The sequence below is a fragment of the Sinocyclocheilus rhinocerous genome, unplaced genomic scaffold, assembly GCF_001515625.1.
Source record: "Sinocyclocheilus rhinocerous isolate Xijiao unplaced genomic scaffold, SAMN03320098_v1.1 C34078902, whole genome shotgun sequence".
Taxonomy (NCBI): Eukaryota; Metazoa; Chordata; class Actinopteri; order Cypriniformes; family Cyprinidae; genus Sinocyclocheilus; species Sinocyclocheilus rhinocerous.
In genome coordinates, this window is record NW_015686072.1 from 1 (window position 1) to 214 (window position 214).

The 214-nt window shown below is 41.1% G+C and overlaps 1 long non-coding RNA gene across 1 annotated transcript; it reads left to right on the top strand.

The window, feature by feature from the left end:
• On the top strand, positions 1-213 carry LOC107734631 (uncharacterized). The gene is made up of 2 exons (XR_001639121.1): positions 1-42; positions 128-213. It is a non-coding gene; the product is annotated as an uncharacterized LOC107734631 (long non-coding RNA).
• The last annotated feature ends 1 nt before the right edge of the window (position 214 follows it).

A 214-nucleotide genomic window follows, 5' to 3' on the forward strand; every position in this document is an offset into this window, starting at 1 on the left:
CTTCTTCAGGAGAAAAACGATCTTCAACTGCAAGTAGCTTCTGTGAGTATTTCAGCTCTTATTGATCCTAATATGGATCCTACAGCTATGAACATAAATCATTAACTACATCCATGTCAATGAACAGGAATCTGAAAACCTCTCTGACGCTGAGGAGAGATGTGAAGGGCTCATCAAAAGCAAGATCCAGCTCGAGGCCAAACTCAAAGAGACA